A 20,999-nucleotide genomic window follows, 5' to 3' on the forward strand; every position below is an offset into this window, starting at 1 on the left:
TTCTCACCCACCTTTATTTCCTGAATTGACTACCCTATTCAATATTTTTGCTTGAGAGACTAGATTCCACACTTGGTCATTCTCACATTCACTTGCTCATGGGTATCTTTACACAAACACATCTGCTTCCAACATAATTAAGTTTTCCTCAATTTGTGCTTTAGCATGCTTGGTGAAGAAAGCTCTCTCTTTACATCTTACACCAAAACCATTTAGGTGCAAGTATGTCAGCATTATATAAATCTTTCGTTCCATTAAATTCAGACCATAGGTCCACAAATGCTACATCATTCTTTCTGTACAACCTGCATATTGATTTGTTTGCTATCAACACCCTCCTCCTCAATTCGCTTCTATCATAGCACGGCAGAATACTTAATCTTCATCTTCTCACTCTTCATTTTTGCTTCATCCAACAACTGCTTTGCATCCTAAATAATAAGTACTAGCATTTTTTTTTTAACTTTGCCTCTTGATGTAAATAAGTATTTCTGCATTACTTCTACCATTTAAAGTGGACATACAAGAATTTAAATTATAATTTTAGATATCAATATTGCATTCGAATGACTTATGAGTAAAGATGTGCAAGATCAGCAATAAACAAAATGAAAAAAATTGGTTTAATGAATGAACAGTACTTCTTGTTAAAAGCAAGCAACTTTTTAATAAGATTGTTGCCAATGCATAACATAAACATTTTCTTTCTATCCTATTTATACACAGAATTTTCCTTAACTGTTTGGTCACTTCTTCAAGAGTTACCACACTTGAAAAATATTCAATTCTTGAAAAATCTCATCAGCCCAAGATATCCTTAGGATGTCAATGCACTATTTCAAAAGAAAAATACTTTGTTATAGTAAAATTAATAAACTGAAACATTTTTTTTTAAAAGATAATATTCAGTTCAATATCCTGAATAGGCATTTTACATAGCAATGAAGTCTTACAATGAATTCTCTAAGTAATGAAAATCACCAACTGGATCTCTTCAGTCCTAGTTACCTTTACATTAGTTCTTTATAGTTACCTCTAACATGATTATTTCCAGTAGTGGACTATTGTCATTATTGACACTTTGCATGTTTCCAGTTCATTCTGGACCTAGTGACAAATACAGTTATCAAATTCCTAATGTGTACAGGATATTATGATAGTATTATACAAATATTTAACATTATTAATAACTTTCTATCAACAAATTTCCTCCAAATTCGTCTTGTCTATTAAGATTCCAGTGTTGTAAGATCTTATATATCAATCTCCTAAGGCATTTCTATATCATTCCATATACTATATAATTCCACCTAGATCTTGGTCTTCTGCTGGATCTTTTTTTCGGGGCATCAAACACCTGTTTTGCTAACATTTCCTTTCCCATTCTGTTTAAGTGACCATGCAATATGAAATTAGCTCTGCTCACACGTTTCTGAATGCTAACAATGTCAAGTTTAATTCTGCCATTGATGCCAGAATTTTAACCTCCCTATTTATTAACCAGAATTTATTAACCTCCCTATTTTTTTTTTTCTCAGTGCTTTCTCATCTGTAGTGTCCAATCTTTGGTCAACTATTTTATTTCTAACTCACCTTCCAGATTCATAAGTTAAAACTGATTTGAACAGTCTTGTACATAGTTAGTACTCTGACTAATCTCTCTCATTCCACAGAAATCTATTGATTTGACTCCCTATCACACCACCTTTTTAATTCTGTCATTTATTTCCATATTTAATTTGCCATCTTTGCTAAAAAATGCATAAATAACTGAAATCTACCTATTCTATAGGTTTGTGCATCCATTCAAGATGCACCAACATTTTCGATATTCCTACCTATTTTCCTAGTCTGTCTTTTTATTACTGATTTTCATATCAAATTTAATCGAGGAATACTACAGATTTGTACTTCACTTATTTAGAAGTATAACATCTTCTGCATAAAGTAAAGAGCTGAACTTAACATCTCCAATTTGACATCAAGTTTAACTGCCACATTCTTTCACAATGCAATCCATACAGATGAACAACAGTGGAGATAATGTGTACTCTTGTCTCACACCAGATTATACATCAAACTATCTTCCAGTAGCTACTTTAATTCTAACTAATGACTATGTATTGCTTGATATAATTATCAACAGGAAGTTAGTAATAATGTAAACGTTTCATGTAGTACTGTCATAGTAGCCTATACATCACTTGGGGATGCATATCAGCAATTTAATGACTCAATCAAACCAGAATTCACAAGTAGTAAGAGACCTATATATATAGTACAGGAGTATATGAGAAGCGTAGTATAGTATACAATTAAATTCCTCTTTAATTCAATTCAGTGCCTTGAATTTAAAGCTTATCTTAAAAAAATCTGCTTTACTTCAAATTCTTGTTTCTAGATCTCAGTACTTTCAGGGTGCAGTCATGAGGGTGACATTTTGCCCTTCAGCTAAAAAAAATTGAATTTAAATCCCATCTAGATAATAAGGACTATAATTGCTTTCCAGTTGTAAGCAAATTCAACAGTCAACTGGATTACAACTAAGCAACTTACTTAGTTGTAATCCAATCATCGTCCATCTAATCCAACCTAGATGATTTTCAAAATGGTCAGAACAAATGAGTATTATTTAGATAAGAATCTCACTGACTTAAAAATATAAAGAACTGGAATAGCTGAGATTCTGATGTTTGAGGATGGTGAACTCATTCACCATTCATGCTTTCATCACCACTATCAGGCAATGCATTCCACAATTCAACCACCCTCTGTGAAAGAAACCACTCCTTACCCTCTTGCTCACAAATTCCTTTTGCAACTCCCAAGGATGGCCACTTGTCCTTGCTCCATCCCTTGTTCCACCAAATGAAAGACCTCCCCAATGTCAACCCTGTAACTACTTCTCAACAGTTTAAAAGTCTCAATCATATCACCTCTCCTTCTATCTACCAAATTTTACAATCCAAATTCCTTCTGTCTATCCTCATAACTAACATTGTACATTCCTGATATCATCTTTTTTATTTGCCTCTACACACTCTTTCCAAGATTAATTTATACCCTTCAAATTTGGACCAAATTTGAGCACAATAGTCCAGATATGGTCTGGGCAGGGCTTTATATGATGGAATGACAACTCTTTATTTCTGTGATCAGTGTCCTTTTTAGTATTGCAGAAATCCTCTGGGTTACCTTCACCATTGCAATATATTCTTTAAATTTCAGGATTATATCAATCATCACCCCCAGATCCTTTGCCTCCCTCCACTCCTCCAGTACAGCTCCTTCAATAGAGTATGCAGCCTCCCATTGGTATATATCTCAAACTTCAGGCTTTATATTTAGCTGAATTAAACTGATATCCTCCATTCATTTTCCTATCTGTCTATTTTATTAAAATTCTCTTGAATAATAATAGCTACCACATCTGCACTATTACTGATATCTCTTCTCAGATTTACATCATCTGCAAACAACTGAATATTCCCTACAATCCACTGACAATGTCATTGATATAAAGGTTAAACAATACAGGTCCCATTACTGAGCCCCGTGGAACCCCACTTGTAACTTTCTGCTTTCCTGATACTGCTCCCTCATATAGAACTCTGTTATCTATCAGACAGCCAATCTTCAATCCAATTCACTAACCTGACATCCAAAACTATGTACTGCAACATAATATATCAGTATATTGTGTGGCACCCTATCAGATTACTAAAACAAGAGCACCCCTTAACAAATCCACACTGACTTACAGATAATATTACCCTCATCTGTTCAATGCTGTAAATGATTCCTCACTAATTGCTTCAAAATCTTGACAACCACTGATGAAATACAAACTGGTCTATAGTTGACTATAGACCAGTTTGTATTTCTACTTCCACCCTTATATAATAGCACTGTCTTACCCTCCTTCCATTCCTTGACATCCAGAGTACTCAGTATTGGAAAAATCTCTTCTTTCATGTGTAAACCTTGAACCTGCTCCATCCTTCTAGTATTAAAACCTACTTCTCCAGTATGAAATACCCCAATAAATCGCTTTTTTTTTTATTTTTTTATTTTTTTTTTATGTTGTGCCCATACACAAGAGGTTGGTTGATAACCTATAGTACATTAGTACCATGTATGGGTAGTGGGTTGGAAAAGGGGGAACTTGTTTACATTTGATTTAAATGACTGTAAATTGTATTCCTTGGGAAACACAGCAGGGAGGAGACTGTTCCACAGTGCAGCAGTTGCAGGGATGAAGGAGGCGGAAAATAAACTTGTTCTGTTTGTTTCTAGGTGTACTGTGAAGGGATGTTGAGCAGCAGCAGCTGCACATGTTCCAACGAGCTTAGTACTGAGTGGAGGAATTATTGATGTTGTTTCAGATGAGTATTTCCCATGGAAATATTTGTAGAATATACATACTGCAGAAACCAAATTTCTGTGTGAAAGTGGGGGGAGAGAGTTAGTAAGAGATGGGTCATTAATAAGTCTAATTGCTCTCCTCTGTATTGAGTTAAGCATTTTCAGAGAGCTTTTTGGGGCCCCTCTTTCGCTCAAGACGTTACTTCACCCCTGAACAGCTATTAACATTATGCAAATCACAAGAGCAGCAGCAGCTGCACATGTTCCAACGAGCTTAGTACTGAGTGGAGGAATTATTGATGTTGTTTCAGATGAGTATTTCCCATGGAAATATTTGTAGAATATACATACTGCAGAAACCAAATGTCTGTGTGAAAGTGGGGGGAGAGAGTTAGTAAGAGATGGGTCATTAATAAGTCTAATTGCTCTCCTCTGTATTGAGTTAAGCATTTTCAGAGAGCTTTTTGGGGCCCCATCCCATATCTGGGAGCACTATTCAATAGCTGGGCAGATTTGTGATTTGTATAATGTTAATAGCTGTTCAGGGGTGAAGTAACGTCTTGAGCGAAAGAGAAATCCTAGTTTTTTTGAAGCTGAGGATGCATGGTCGTGATGTGTTTATGCCAGGAGAGGTTTGATGTGAAGGTAATTCCAAGAATTAAACTGAAATCCACATTCATTTTCCCATCTGTCTATTTTATTAAAATTCTCTTGAATAATAATAGCTACCACATCTGCACTATTACCGATATCTCTACTCTACTCCCTTTTTTAATCTCTTCTCATATTCCAGTTTTGCCTTCCTTACTATACTAGTCACTCTCCTGACGTGAGTCTTATATTCTTCATGCATCTGCTCTCCACCTCTCTCTTTATATCTCTTCCATAACTTCTTTTTCACCTTGTTCCTGTTTGATATTGTTTGTCATCCACTTTACACCAAATTGTGTTATCTTCTTCACTTGCAGTATACAACTTGTCATTGCTGCTAATAAATATTCCTTCAGCAGTTCCTAAGCACTGATGATATCTCACCCTTCCAATTCCTCCTCCATTATAACTGAGATGCCATCTCAGTTATAATCATATCTTTTGATGCTATGACCAAATCCAAAACTCTTGAACCCGATGTTCCTTATACGCAGGGGGTGCGGCAGTAGTGTTCAGCGCGTGTGTGCAAAATTTTAGTTGGCGCCCCTATACCTAGTAGCACGGCAGTAGTGTCCAGTGCCTGTGTGCAAAACTTTAGTTGGCACCCCTAACCCCCCCCCTTCCAATAAAAAAATCGCTTATATATCGCTTATATAATCGTAAGCAATACTCCACCATTGCATTTGCCCTTACTATACTGCTATACTCAGCTACTTCTACTGCTGTCAGTATATGCACACATTTCTGCACTGAAATGTGTGCTGCATGACTTGCAATTTTAACTTTGATAACTCTTCTATTCTCCTTGCTTGCAATCATATTTTAAATGAAAACTTAGCTGAAAATTTTGCTTGAAAATATAGTAATTAGGAAATTGAAACCAGTTAAACCTTTATTTAGGGAGCTCAAGCTACATTAAAAATATAAACTTTAACATACCATACCAACAATGATATTGGTGGGAACTAATTCATGAGGCATGTTGTGTCTATAAAGACTTCATCTCATATTTGTCACTGTCATCACTGCAAAGTACAGCAACATTTCCTTTTTATATATTTAAAGCATAAGTTTATTTTTAACACAAAAACTTTTGTCAGTATACACACTGGTGTCCAAAACCTAAGGATGAACACTATTTCTAAAGATTACAACTGCAAATTCACATGAATCAGCTTGTGGCAATTTGTATACCTGATGATTTCAAGTAGAAAGGGTGTACACATTCAAATTTTTGAATCACACACAAAGGGGTCATGTGGTAGCAGCCAACAGGATAAAAAGCAAAAGGCTGCACTAAATGAATTGTGTTTGTAGGAAGTTCTTTTAGTGAAGGAATAAAGTTGCAAACTTGGATGCCTTGTAATGTTCTCAAAGACATCACTAGATGATGTCACATGGGGAAGAATTATTGGAAAGCTTGAAGAAGGCCGCAGGATTACCGATTTTGTCAGAGAGTTTGGAATCTCGTATAGCATTGTATCCATGCTCCAGGCAGCATTTCAATCTCACATAGCATTGTATCCATGCTCCGGGCAGCATTTCAAACCAATGGAATATGTTCCAAACATTTGCTAAGAGGTTGCCCTCGCTCCACCACAGAGCATGAAGATAGATTTTTGGTTAAAACAGCAAAACATAATCGATGAACCATGGCAGGTCAGCTCGAAATTTGGCTCCATTCAAGCACAGATATCTCGACAAACTGTGGCAAGACATCTGCAACAATTATGCCTATACACCCAAAGGCCTTTAGCCTGCATCCCTTTATCCACAGCTCATTGTAGAGAACATTTTCAGTGGTTGTTTCCATAAAAATAAGACAAGACAAAAAAATCAGCTAATGTACTCTTTACAAGTGAGTCATTTCAGTCTTTCCTTCAATTCTAGATGACACTTGATCTCACGTCAAAGTGGTACTGTTTACCATAATGAGAATGTTCTTGAAAGGGATGGATATGGTAGTGCTGAGGTCATGGTGTAGGGAGGTATTATGCTTAATGGATGCACCGAGCTACAACTGCTGGAAAAAAGGACTATAACTGGTGAACGATACTGCAACAAAGTTGTTCAATGTCATGTTCAAAACTTTTTTATGGGGCTGAAAGTGAAGAATTCATTATTATGGATGACAATGACACATCCCATCATACACGACTTTTTTTACTTTTTTTTACAACTATCAAAATTTTTAAATTCATTATAATAAATTATGTCTTGTTTTCTGAAACGAAAATGACAAGAGCGGCAAGCTGCTATTTTTTGACCAAAAGCTGGAAATGCATGATAAGTCTCATTATTATAATTCTTATAATTTATTATAATAAATTTAAAAATTTGGACAGTCGCAAAAAAAAGTACCAGGGCATCGCTCTGGCACGACTACACTCCTGGTTAGAGAGAGTTATTTTTTAAACTCATCAAGGCTTGAATCTTAACAGTTATTTGCTAATGCTTTTTTGTACAGTACAGAGCCAGTTCCTGTACTGGCTCTGAATTATCTTGCTGGTTATTTCTGTTTTCTGCACCTGAAGAAGTCTATGAAAGACAAAACTAGTCATGCAAATAAAATCTGCTTTTAGTTTTTAGTTCTTGGTGTTCTAGTCATTAAATACTAAATAACATTTATATATACATATATACAGGTAACCCTCGTATACTGCGGATGTTACATTCCACAAAAATGCCACATTATACATCACATTATGCAAAACTCAGATCACATAAGTAGGGTTATGTTCCGAAATCTTTTTTTTTAAGATTATATAAACAATGACATATCTAACAAAAATATATTTTTATTTAATTCAGATAATTCATGTAAGTTCACGTAAACTTCATTGCACATAATGCATAAATGTTTTAGGCAAAATAAAATATAGGGCATATTTTAATCATCATCACTCTCTTCAAAACTAACACTTCTTAGATGTTCTTTATTTAAGGACGTCGTCATCACTTGAAATCTCTTGGACATCATTAGTATAATTCTCATACTTCGGCTGATTTAATTATGAAGAAGTCAGTAATAAGACCTTGCTTACTACTATGCTGAAATTTTTTATTAAGTTCCTAATACGGAGCTAAACAAATATCCAATTGCCTTGTGAATTTTCCAGAGCACTCCATTGAGAGATCATTATCCATAAAATAACTTTCTTGCCAAGTCCAATCCTTCTGCTAATTTCTTTAAACTGAATTCTTTAATGGATTCATCACAATCAGAATCTTCGGCAGAACTTTCTCTGCCATTTGGTTCCACGTCATCTATTAATCGTACCAGTTCCTCCTCATTTAAATTTATTTCCCCATCAATTAATTCACTATTGAAGAGATTGGAGCACTTATGAAGAAGTTTGCGAAGATTGAGTCTCATGTGCTGATCGAAACCGAATGACTCTTCAGTCTTGTTCAATTGTTACCTTGGCAGTTTACAGTGGATGGGTTTATCCCTCTTAACAAACGTGTATATCGCAGAAGTGCTTAAGTGGCCATTACTATAAAAATCATTTTTTTTTACATAAAAAAAGTATTACATATCATACGTAACTCGCCAAAAAATAAAGTGCTCAGCTTGAGATTAACAGGCTTATGATTTTTAAAGCGCTTTCCTGGCAGAAAACAAAGACAATTTTCAACAATAAATACTTTATAAGGTAAATAATTGATGTACGTGTGTGCTAAAGGGTATTTCCCCTAATATAAATTTGCTACTTAGAACTACATGCACGATATGGGCAGAAACAAATTTAACCAAGATAAAATTTGATTTTTAAGTTGCGCATTGAAAAATATATGAAAACATAAAGGGTTATATATAAAAACAATGTCATTATATCAAGACATTGTTTATATATATATTATATATAATTATACGAGGGTTACCTGTATATATATATAAAAACAATGTCATTATATCAAGACAACTGAATCGTCTCGCTTTCCTAAAACGCTGCCGGGATAACCAGGTAATCCCAAACTGTGTCAAATTCAAGCACTATTTCGTTTCCCAAAAGGCTCTCCATATTTATAACTGTGTCAGCCAATCTTTGCTCAGGGAACAAATCACCGCTCCCTTATTGATGCTAACTTAGCTATCCAGGCACTCGTGAAGATGAGCTTTCGGGCACCTTAAACCACGAGATTTGGTCTATTTTATATGACATCTCGTGCACTGCTGCGGATAAACAATTTTAAAAAGTACAGGAACGACACATCAAAAAATTTGAGAGTTTAAAAAAGAACTCGAACTCCAAACCACAACTTCCAACCGACACAGCAGTCAATCTTTTGTCAATTAGTTTGAAACCAAAAGCACTCGACGCTCTCTCACATGGCCACAACTTCACTATTGCACCTAGAAGAATACCTCCTGAAGACATTATGATATGGGTGCATAAGGGTCAAAGCTGTATAACTGAGAGGAGACCTCCACATAGCCTTTAAAGGAATGCGGAGAACCAACCAGGGCTTCTGACCTAATGTCCAATCCTCACCTTCTCGTGGTGCACCCTGTTGGGTGTCTATTTGGATACTGAACGAACGAGGATGGGCTGGCAATTTGGGATTTAGCCGACCAAATTGTATTCTTATTGGTTAAACCAAAATACAAAATGATGGTATAACATGACAAAATTTCATGCCGGCTGGGGCGTTGCCTGGATAAACAAGGCCCCCATTGTTTTCGCCAGGGATCCAAGGTGAACAGCGAAAAGTCAGCTACTGGAACAAATCTGAAAACAAACCCAAACTCAACATCACCAGAGTTAAAGATCAGTACTATCAACATAAGAAGCCTGAATGGCAAAAAAATGGAGCTAGCTGAGGAATTCGATAAGTACCAGATCGACATAATAGGGGGTGACTGAAACAAAAAGACAAAAACCGGTGCGATCTTTCTGAGCAATAAATACAAAATGTTATATTCAGGCAATGACAATCAAGGAAAAGAAGGAGCAGCCATAGTATTCAACACAAAATACGAGGTTAATCTTCTTGAATGGCAGCCAGTCTCAAGTAGAGTAATGTGGGCAAATATGAGAATGGAGGAACGGGACAATGAGACTTATTTGTGCCTATGGTCCCACAGAAGTTTCTACTTAGGTAGAAGTGAAGGAATTTTTTGAGGCTTAGAAAAAGCAACTGACACAATGAAAAATGAAAAGTTGGTCCTTGTTGGGGATCTAAATAGCAGAGTAGGAAATGATTGTGAGACATACAAAAATATTTTGGGAAAATTTGGAGAAAAGAGCAAAGCTAATAATAATGGTAAATATCTGTTGGATTTCTGCTCAGGACATGGACTGGTTATTACTAACACCATGTTCCAACATAAAAATGTGCACAAATTCACATGGAGAGAAGAGGCAAGGAATAAGAAAAGTCTCATTGACTATGTTATTGTTGATAGTGATGTTTTCTCCCTGGTGCAGGACACCACAGTGTACAGAGGATTTGAAATTGGAAGTGATCACTATTTAGTCTTGAGCAGGATAAAATTGAATTTCATATTGAAAAGAATAACATTTAAGAAAGTTTTAAAGCGAATAAAAGTTGAGCAGCTCTCAGATGAGAACTGTAGACCAAAATACACAAAGATTATTGAAGAAAAATGAAAGAGTTTGAGACAGGAATCAAACCTTGGAGATTCAGTGGCAAACTCTGAAGAAAACATTGATTGATTCTGCCAGAGAGCCATCTGGTGAGGTTATCTGCAAGGATAAATAAATCAGAACTCCCTGGTGGACACAGGAAGTTAAAGAGGCAGTGAAGGAAAAGAAGAAAGCATATCAAAAGTTCCTATCAAATAAGTTAGCTTGTGCTCTTAGAGAATACAGAGACAAATGCAAGAATGCTAAACACTGTGTAAAACTAGCTAAACAAAAGTCACAGGAGGAGTTTGGCAAGAATATAGAAAATAAATATCAAGAAGGTGGCAAAATATACTGAAGGTTGTTGAAGAAGCTTAGGAATGGAGGAAAGAGTGCTGTAAAAGGAGTTAGAGATGATAAAGGTAACATGAAAACGGGAGAAAAAGATATCCTTGAAGTATGGAGTAATTACTTTGGAAAACTGCTAAATGAAACAAGCAGTGATGACAGCACAGTGGTAAAACACACTGCCCAGGCATGCAGTCAGGAATACATATCCATACTTGAAGTAGAAAAAGCCATCAAAGGCTTGAAATGTGGAAAGGCAGCAGGGGTAGACGATATTCGACCAGAAATGCTGAAGTATGGTGGTATAAGAGTCTTACAGTGGCTGCACTGCATAGTTCAGAAAGCCTGGACAGAGGGACGAATTCCCAATGATTGGAGTAGAGCTCTCATAGTACCCATATATAAAAAGGGAAATAAAACTGCATGTGAGAATTACAGAGGTATTTCCCTACTGAGCATTCCTGGCAAGATCTATGCAAGTATACTTGAGAAAAATTGTGGAAGAAAAGCTTGGCAAAGAACAAACAAAGAATAAAAAAATGACTGCCTTCCTTTCTTAGACACACTAGTCACCTGCCAGCCTGATGGAACCTTGGTTTTCTTGGTTTATAGAAAACCCACCCATACTGGTAGATACATTCACCAACAATCCCCTGCCCCTGACAACAATTTGGAGTCATTAAGACACTAAACAACAGGGCTAAACCTCTATTCCAATGACAATGCCCTAACCACATTCTCAACACTTTCTCAGCCAATGGCTACCCCCCCCCAAAAAAAAATCCAAAAAATATTCAAACCAATAAACCACAACCCCCCCCTCAACAACAAGGATTAATCTAAATCCATTACCATTTCCTATATCCGAAGCACTTCGGAAAAAAATTACAAAAATCCTAAAAAAAAACAAGATTTAACTTCTTGTTAGAGACCTTATAAAAAATTGGCATCCCTTATCCGCTCCACTAGAGACCAACCTCCCCCCCTAAACCTACCTGATGTATACCAAGTCCCTTGCAGTTGTAAGTTGTCCTACTTTGGCCAAACAGGCAGGACAGCTAATATCAGAATTTCAGAACACAAGGACTACATCCGTTTTCACCAATACAGCCACTCTGGTCTTGCAGACCATGCGCTTGATACCCGCCATAGAATACGGTGGAAGAAAGTCACGATAATACACCGTAGTAAATTCAAATACGAAAGGCTATTCATGGAATCAGCCTCAGCCCTCAGAAACAATCCAAACTTCAACAAATTTGGTTGTATGAGACTGCCCCAAATTTGGGAAACCTACATCAGAAGACCTTCAGCCCAATCGGCAAGAATACCAACATTGCCCACTAGGGGGCACCATCGGGACTTTTAGGAGAAAGAATAGCTTCCTGCTTCATTCCTCATTTACTGTGTGTTGTGCTTGCGTACACATGTCTTGTATTTAAGTTCCTGTGATAATGGCAACGTGACATTGCCGAAATATTGAAAGTGTATTAAAATTTATTTTAATGTATATTCTATTGTATGTTGTAATTTCCTTAAGCTATTTAGTAAGAAAATATGAGAGAGAAAAATTGCATATGCTTATATTGTAATATTTGTAATGTTATGGTTGCAGTAAGTATATAACTGTATTTTTTACCTTGATACAGTTAGTCAGTCCACAATCACTGGTATCAGCAAGATGTGATTAATGGAAGATGATGAACTCACAGGAATGGAATGGAATAGTTATAGCGTTTTTTGAAAAGAAACAAAGGATAAAAGATTACATGGGGTATTATTGATGTTTTCAGAAGAGCTGTCTCTTCAATTTGGAACTTGAAAGCAGTAATGATTTGCACATACCTCAACCTCACATCAAATGGTTCTGAGGTCATTTGGCATGCGATTGAGGTAAGCACAAAGTTTAGTAGAGTGCTGCTGCTATAGGCAGGGGATGTAAGAAGGAGATGATTTTGAAAAATTGTGACAGATGAGATGGTGAGTGAACTGGAAAAGTTCACTGGAAACAGGAAATGACATTTGAGTAAGGAGACTGAATTCCTAGAGCTACTTAGGGACAACTATCTTATGCAGCTTGCAGTTGAAGCAAAATGTGAGGCTTCAGCATTTGATTTAATAATATCATTTCATACAGGGATGATAAAAGATGCCACCAATTCAGGAGAGTGATGATGTAGTTTTGGAGTGGGGAGTGGCTAATCAGGTACAAGCTTCACTGAACAAGAGAGAAAGATGTGTGGAATTACAGAGAAGTGGACTATGATAAACTGAGGAAACAGACTGGCGATGTGAAGTGGCTTGATCAGCTGAAGGGAAGAAATCAGCAGTGTCTGAGTCCAGACACTGCTGATTTCTTGATCCAGAATTCGATCCAGATCTTGATCACTTGATCCAGAATCAGTTATTTATGGTAATGTCAGACTGCATTCCTAAGGTTAGGAGGATAAAACAAAATGTAAAGATGAAATGGATGAAACATGGAATTCTGAGGGAACTTCTGAAAAAGAGGATTTATGGAGGAGACACTGAATGTATAAAGTGCAGGATACCCCTTCAGCAGCACAAAGGGTATATAAGGTGCAGGCTTAGAAAATGATAAGTGTAGTGAAGGAAAGAGAAATAGGCATATGAAAGTGAATGTGTTACTTTACTGCCTCAGCTAATCTGAAAAATTAGCTGAGGCAGTAAAATTATAGTTATGCTGTTAGTAATAGAAAGGGTGAATACGGAGAGTAGAGTGACTTAGTTGCCAAAGAAGCTCAAGTGACATCTACTGAATATAGGGGAAATGTTCAATCAGTATTTGTTAATATATTTCATTGGGAGGAGGGGAAAGGGACAGTTAAGAGTAGTTTTGAATAGCAATAGGAAGGAGAACAGAAGACTGACAGTTCAAGAATAAGTAACCTTGATGTTAATAAATCTGTGGGATATCATGCATGTTACTGGAATGTGTAAAAGAACTGGCAGTGCCCTTGACTTAGTTGTTCAACAGAAGTCTACCAACAGGAATGGAAAGAAGAGAAATGAAAGGAAATATTAATTCATTTTTAAATTTAAATATTAATAAAATCCCCAGCAAGGTTTGGGTATCTTCATGAATAGGGAAGTGTAGTATCAAATTGTATGGCATGTGTATATCACAAGCACAGAAGTGAAGGTGTTAGAGACAGAATACAAATGTGGATTGAAGAGAATGTAAATCTTTTGAGAGCAGCATAAGTTTGTTAAGGGGGAGGTCATGTTTTAATAACTTGGTTCCTTATAAAAGGAGTGAATAGTATCAAAGGTGGTATTGACTTCACATCACTTGCCTTAGTATCCCAAATTGCAAAGCACATCTCCTTGCGGACATGTATAATGCTATGCATTATGGGAAGAGTCACTACCCAGACCAGTTTCGACCTTTATTGAGGTCTCATCAGTGAGAACCAGACCAGGAGGTGAGATACCAAGGTTGAAGTAATGCATAAGTCATATTTTCCGAAATGAGTTGCCAAAAGGTATCACACCTTATTATTAAAATACTCTGGATTAGAGACAGATACTTGTTGAAAGTTTTTCACTTGGTTATATTATAAATGTATAATGCATAACATTATACATGCCTGCAAGGAGATGTGTTTTGCATTATAGGATACTAAGGCAAATGATGTGAAGTCATACCACCTTTACCACGAGTTGCCCCAGTCCTGAAAGATACTTCAGGCACAAACTTTGTTTGCTTACACTTGGATAAAGGATTAAACCAAGTATATAATTTCTTGGTATCTTTAATTTATAATATAACCAAGTAAAAAACTTTCAACAACTATCTATCTCTAATCCTGAGTATTTTAATAATAAGGTGTGACACCTTTTGGCAAGTCATATAGGATAATATGACTTCTGCATTACTTCAATCTTGGTATCTCACCTCCGGGTCTGGTTCCCACTGATGAGACCTCAATAAAGGTCAAAACTGGTTTGGGTAGTGACCCTTCCCATAATGCATAGCATTATACATGTCTGCAAGGAGATGCACTTTGCATTATGAGATACTAAGGCAAGTGATGTGAAGTCATACCACCTTTGCCACAAGTTGTCCCAGTCCTGAAAGATACTTCAGAGTGAATAGTATATTGGACAAAGAAGAATCATATACAGTGATTTATCTGGGCGGTGCTTAAGGGTCAAAGCTGTATAACTGAGAGGAGACCTCCACATCGCCTTTAAAGGAATGCGTAGAACCAACCAGGGCTTCTGACCTAATGTCTAATCCTCACCTTCTCGTAGTGCACCCTGTTGGGTATCTACCTGGATACTGAACGAACGAGGATGGGCTGGCAATTTGGGATTTAGCTGACCAAATTGTAATTCCTATTGGCTTAAACCAAATTATAAAATAATGGTACAACATGACAAAATTTCATGCCGACTGGGGCGTCGCCCGGTTAAACAAAGCGCCCGTTGTTTTCACCAGGGAACCAGGGTGAACAGCGAAAAGTCAGCTACTGGAATAAATCTGAAAGCACACCCCAACTGAACATCACCAGAGTTAAAGATCAGTACTATCAACATAAGAAGCCTGAATGGCAAAAAAATGGAGCTAGCTGAGGAATTCGATAAGTACCAGATCGACATAATAGGGGTGACTGAAACAAAAAAGACAAAAACCGGTGAGATCTTTCTGAGCAATAAATACAAAATGTTAAATTCAGGCAATGACAATCAAGGAAAAGAAGGGGTAGCCATTATATTCAACACTAAATACGAGGCTAATCTTCTTGAATGGCAGGCAATCTCAAGTAGAGTGATGTGGGCAAATATCAGAATGGGGAACTGGACAATGAGACTTATTTGTGCCTATGGTCCCACAGAAGGTTCTACTAAGGTAGAAGTGGAGGAATTTTTTAATGCTTTAGAGAAAGCATCTGACACAATGAAAAAGGAAAAGTTGGTCCTTGTTGGGGATCTATATAGCAGAGTAGGAAATGATTGTCAGACATACAAAAATATATTGGGAAAATTTAGAGAAAAGAGCAAAGCTAATAATAATGGCAAATATTTGTTGGATTTCTGCTCAGGACATGGATGGATGATTACTGGTTATTACTAACACCATGTGCCAACATAAAAATGTGCACAAATTCACATGGAGAGATGAGACAAGGAATAAGAAACGTCTCATTGACTATGTTATTGTTGATAGTGATGTTTTCTCCCTGGTGCAGGACACCAGAGTGTACAGAGGATTTGAAATTGGAAGTGATCACTATTTAGTCTTGAGCAGGATAAAATTGAATTTCATATTGAAAAGAATAACATTTAAGAAAGTTTTGAAGCGAATAAAAGTTGAGCAGCTCTCAGATGTGAAATGTAGACTAAAATACACAAAGATTATTGAAGAAAAAAGGAAAGAGTTTGAGAACAGGAACCAAACTTTAGAGAATCAGTGGCAAACCTTGAAGAAAACCTTGATTGATTCAGCCAGAGAGGCATGTGGTGAGGTTGTCTGCAAGGATAGAAAAATCAGAACTCCCTGGTGGACACAGAAAATTAAAGAGGCAGTGAAGGAAAAGAAGAAAGCATATCAAAAGTTCCTGGCAAATAAGTCAGCTTGTGCTCTTAGAGAAATACAGAGACAAATGTAAGAAAGCTAAACACTGTGTAAAACTTGCTAAACAAAAGTCATGGGAGGACTGGTAAGAACATAGAAAATAAATATCAAGACGGTGGCAAAATATTTTGGAGGTTATTGAAGAAGCTTAGAAATGGAGGAAAGAGTACTGCAAAAGGAGTTAGAGATGCTAAAGGTGACATGAAAACGGGAGAAAAAGATATCCTTGAAGTATAGGGTAATTACTTCGAGAAATTGCTAAATGAAACAAGCAGTGTTAGCACAGCGGTAAAAAAACACTCAACAGGCATACAGTCAGAAATACATATCCATACTTGAAGTAGAAAAAGCAATCAAAGGCTTAAAATATGGAAAGGCAGCAGGAGTAGATGATATTTGACCAGAAATGCTGAAGTATGGTGGTATAAAAGACTTACAGTGGCTGTACTGCATAGTTCAGAAGGCCTGGAGAGAGAGAGAGGGACGAATTCCCAATGATTGGAGTAGAGCACTCATAGTACCCATATATAAAAAGGGAAATAAAACTGAATGTGAGAATTACAGAAGAATATCCCTACTTAGTGTTAATATTCATGCTCAAGACTAATGTTAAGACTTTATCCTGGTAAGATTTATGCAAGTATACTTCAGTAACGGTTGAGAAGAATTGGGGAAGAAAAGCTTGGTGAAGAACAAGCTAGATTCCAGCAAAATAGAGGCTATTAGGATCACATCTTCACTTTACGACAAATAGTGGAGAACTCATGGGAATATAACAAAGATCTCTATTTGAGTTTTGTAGATCTGGAAAAGCCGTGTGATAAGGTGCCAAGAGAGAAGCTATTCAGTACGCTACAGTTATATGGTGTCAATGGAGCATTATATCAAGCAATACTTAGTCTTTATTTGAATTGTAAGTCAGCAGTTAGAATTGAAGGAAATACAGGAAGATGGTTTAATGTTAAATCTGGTGTGAAACAAGGATGTACATTATCCCCTCTGTTATTCATTATCTATATGGATCACATTATGAAGTAAAGTGGTATTAAACCTGATATCAAAATTGGAGATGTTAATGTCAGCTCTTTGCTTAATGCAGATGATGTTATACTTATCAATAAATCCACTACGCGTCTGCAAGATTCCTTGACTAAATTGAATAACTGTTGTAATAGATATGGTACGAAGTTCAGCAATAAAAAGACAAAGACAATGAAAATAGGCAGAATCATTGAAAATGTCAACTGCATTGTGAATGGAGAACCTGTGGAACAAGTAAAACATTTCACCTACTTAGGCACGATTTTTAGTGAAGATGGTAAATTAAATATGGAAATAAACAACAGAATCAATAAAGCTGGTATAGTAAGAAGTCAATTGAAAAAATTCATATGGAATAAGAGAGAAATTAGTCTGAACACTAAATTAGCTGTATACAAGACAGTGTTCAAACCAGTTTTAACTTATAGATCTGAGAGCTGGGTCAGAAGTAAAACACTTGACCAAAGACTAGAGACCGCAGATATGAGAGTCCTAAGGAAGATTAGAGGCGTGGACAGATGGTATCAATGGCAATATCATATTAAAGATGAGGATATTAGGAAAGAACTTGACATTGTCAGCATCCAGGAATGCTAAATTAAATTTTTAATTTAATTTAGCATTCCTGGATAAGCTTAAATGACCATACCACCTGAGTTAGCAGAGCTAATCTCAGGTGGTATGGTCATTTAAACAGAATGGGTAAGGAAAGATTGGCAAAACAAGTGTTCTCTGCCAGGTTGGCAGGAAAACGACCCAGAGGAAGACGAAGATATAGGTGGTTTGATAGGGTACAAAGTGCCTTAGACGACAGAAATATAAGATCTGATAATATTGGAGTGTTGACAAGTAACAGAATGATTTGGAGGAATATTGTAGATAGGAAGTGAGTAATGATGTAAATTTTTCATGTAGTACTATCATATCCTGTACACCCCTTGAAGGTACATGGCAGGAATTTGATGATGATGATGATTTATCTAGAATTTGCTAAAGCATTTGATTGGGTGCCACATGATCAGCTACTGTTGAAATTGAGCAGGATGGGGATGGACAGTCATTTGGAGGCTTAGTGACACGGATGGTTGAATGAGAGGAGCCAGCGAGTTGTGTATGGGGATGCAGTGTCTCAAAAAAGGAAGGTGATGAGCGGAATACCACAAGATTCTATGGGATAACTGTTGTTTACGTGAAAGGAAATATTAATTATTTGCTTTTGATGCTAAATTAGAAAGAGCAGTGCAATATCAGGAAGTCCTGATGTGTTGTTTGTGTTGTTACAAGAGGATTTGAAGAGGTTAGTGCTTTAAGCTGAAGAATGGAGATGTCATTTCAATATTGCTAAGTATAAAGTTATGCATTTTGGGCAGAGAAAATGGAATGAGATTTACCATACTGGAGGAACTTTGGTTCAGGAGGACACAAGAGATTGGGGATCTTCGTGGACAGGGAACTGAAGTTCAGGAAAGATTTAAGGGTTATATATATGTTGATGTGTATAGATAGGAGGTGAGTTCTATTGTATAACATGCTTAGGCCTCATTTAGATTTCTGTACATATTTACTTGTGTTTGTGTGTGTGTAGGTTCACAGTAGACCAGGAATTGAGATTTTAGGAATGCGTGAAGTTAGGTGGCTAAGATCAAGAAAAAATCAAGTTGATGACATGAAAATGTACCACTCTAGAAATATTGAAAACAATAATCAAAATGGAGTTGTAATAATATTAAACAAAGATGGTAATAAGTCATTGCTGACCTTCATTCCCTACTTAGATAGGATGATATTATTAAAACTGCACGGCCAACCACTAAATATCAATCTTATACAGGTTTATGCCCATACTATGACAAGAATTACCTCCAAATGACTGTCCATCCCCATCCTGCTTAATTTCAACAGTAGTTTATCATGTGGCACCTAATCAAATGCTTTAGGAAATACCAGATAAATCATCATCATCAAATTCCTGCCATGTAACTTCAAGGGGTGTACAGGATATGAGAGTACTACATGAAAAATTTACATCATTACTAACTTCCTATCTACAATTTTCCTCCAGATCAGTCTGTTACTCGTCAAGACTCCAATATTATCAGATCTTATATTTCTGTCGTCTATGGTATCAAACCACCTATATCTTCGTCTTCCTGTCAGAGTTATGTTAGATCCTAAATGAAGGAATCTTGGAAAGTAATCATTCATTTGGAATCTAACATATAAAACTTGCTGGCAAAGAGAAATACCTGCACATCAGTTGTAATTAAAAGTGAAACTTCTTCACTTTATGTAAAATTTGTATTCTTTATTTTAAGTATCTTATATTTAAGCTGTGGTGATTATATTAAGATTTCATTTTAAAGCATGTCTAAAAAGAGAGATAATCTGATTTAAATTTAAGCCTCACATAAACTATGTAAAATTTACCGTGAGTCACCAAAAAAGTTGCTAAGTAATAATTCCTGGAAGGCATAAAACTACACGTGTACAGTGTAACGCTAGCGGCTATAGCTTACTTGGAAAATTATGTTGCCATGTATTCTGTGAGTCCAAGTATAACAGCATCGTAAAGGCGAAGGATGAACCCAAAGGGGTGAAAAGATAAGGGCCATGTGCAAAAAGGGGACTGAGAAAAGAGGGTGCTCTATAGAAGAATATAAGGGGTTGAGCCCATATCGGAGGACTCTCTCTGGTCGTAACGTTTTCCTGTTTTGGTGGTTCGGAAGTTAGCGGGCAGTATCGCGTAAGGGGGGATGAAGTCTGTGATAAGATGTGATAAGATAAGACTGTGAGCATTCTTAAAATGAAGTAGGATTCTATGCAAAGCTGAAGGTAAAAATTCCAGTCCTAGCAGAATTAAGCCGTCGCTGAAAAGTCCCATCGAGTTGTTCCTAAAATGCAAAGATTTTGAGTCCGTTTTCAGCAGAAGGAATGAAGATAGCGTAATCCCTATGTTGGCATATGGACAGCCAATAGATGAGACGTATCCACACATACACGTGGTGCAGAATGACGCGGAAAGCTCGGTAAGGTGCAATTACTCTAATTTTGTGTGAAAGTTCATTAGAAGAGAGAAGATTGCTTACGAATGTGAAATTAAGAACTGTATTCTAAAGAACTTTGTGGACAGTCTCTATTTTGAAAGTTAACCTCCTTTGAGAGTAAGAAGAATTGTTTGGAAGAGATCTTTTGTAAATTTTGTATGTGATAGGATTAATTTAATGCGATAAGAAGAATAGAATTTAGCATCTCAGTGACATTAGAATGTTTGTTAGTTTCTCTTACAAGTAATACTACTGAAAGGAATTTAGCTTAACTTCATATCATTTTGCTATCTATATCCCAATGAGCAGTTACTGTGCTTAGCATGCCTTATAAGATTTAATTAGTTTAGAATGTGT

The 20,999-nt window shown here is 36.5% G+C and overlaps 1 protein-coding gene across 5 annotated transcripts in view; it reads right to left on the reverse strand.

Annotated features, from left to right (window-relative positions):
- The window catches only part of LOC150097918 (SREBP regulating gene protein), a 146,454-nt gene that overhangs the window by 5,196 nt on the left and 120,259 nt on the right, over positions 1 to 20,999 (reverse strand). For 4 of the 5 annotated variants that reach the window (XM_090406547.1, XM_090406548.1, XM_090406544.1 and 1 more), the window contains one exon: positions 740 to 833. The exons of the other annotated variant lie outside the window; for it this stretch is intronic. The gene's annotated coding sequence lies outside the window, so the exon portion shown is untranslated. The remainder of the gene's footprint in view (positions 1 to 739; positions 834 to 20,999) is intronic. 5 annotated transcript variants of the gene reach the window in all.

Source organism: Typopeltis vanoorti, chromosome 16 (genome assembly GCF_054136105.1).
Source record: "Typopeltis vanoorti isolate ZY-2024b chromosome 16, IOZ_Tvanoo_1.0, whole genome shotgun sequence".
Lineage (NCBI taxonomy): Eukaryota > Metazoa > Arthropoda > Arachnida > Uropygi > Thelyphonidae > Typopeltis > Typopeltis vanoorti.